Below are 228 nucleotides of genomic sequence, written 5' to 3' on the forward strand. Positions count from 1 at the left end.
GTGTTGTGTTAACATGTTGTGTACATGTGTCTTGTGTTAACATGTTGGGTACATGTGGTGTGTTAACATGTTGTGTACATGTGTGTTGTTAACGTGTTGTGTACCTGTGTGTTGTGTTAACGTGCTGTGTACCTGTGTGTTGTGTTAACATGTTGTGTACATGTGTGTTGTGTTAATGTGTTGTGTTAACGTGTTGTGTACATGTGTGTTGTGTACGTGTGTTGTGTT

At 39.5% G+C, this 228-nt stretch overlaps 1 protein-coding gene across 1 annotated transcript in view; it reads left to right on the forward strand.

The window, feature by feature from the left end:
- Nucleotides 1–228, forward strand: part of layna (layilin a) — a 7,142-nt gene that overhangs the window by 1,500 nt on the left and 5,414 nt on the right. The window lies entirely within an intron of this gene.

The sequence above is a fragment of the Nematolebias whitei genome, chromosome 14 (genome assembly GCF_014905685.2).
Source record: "Nematolebias whitei isolate Nwh7 chromosome 14, NemWhi1, whole genome shotgun sequence".
Lineage (NCBI taxonomy): Eukaryota > Metazoa > Chordata > Actinopteri > Cyprinodontiformes > Rivulidae > Nematolebias > Nematolebias whitei.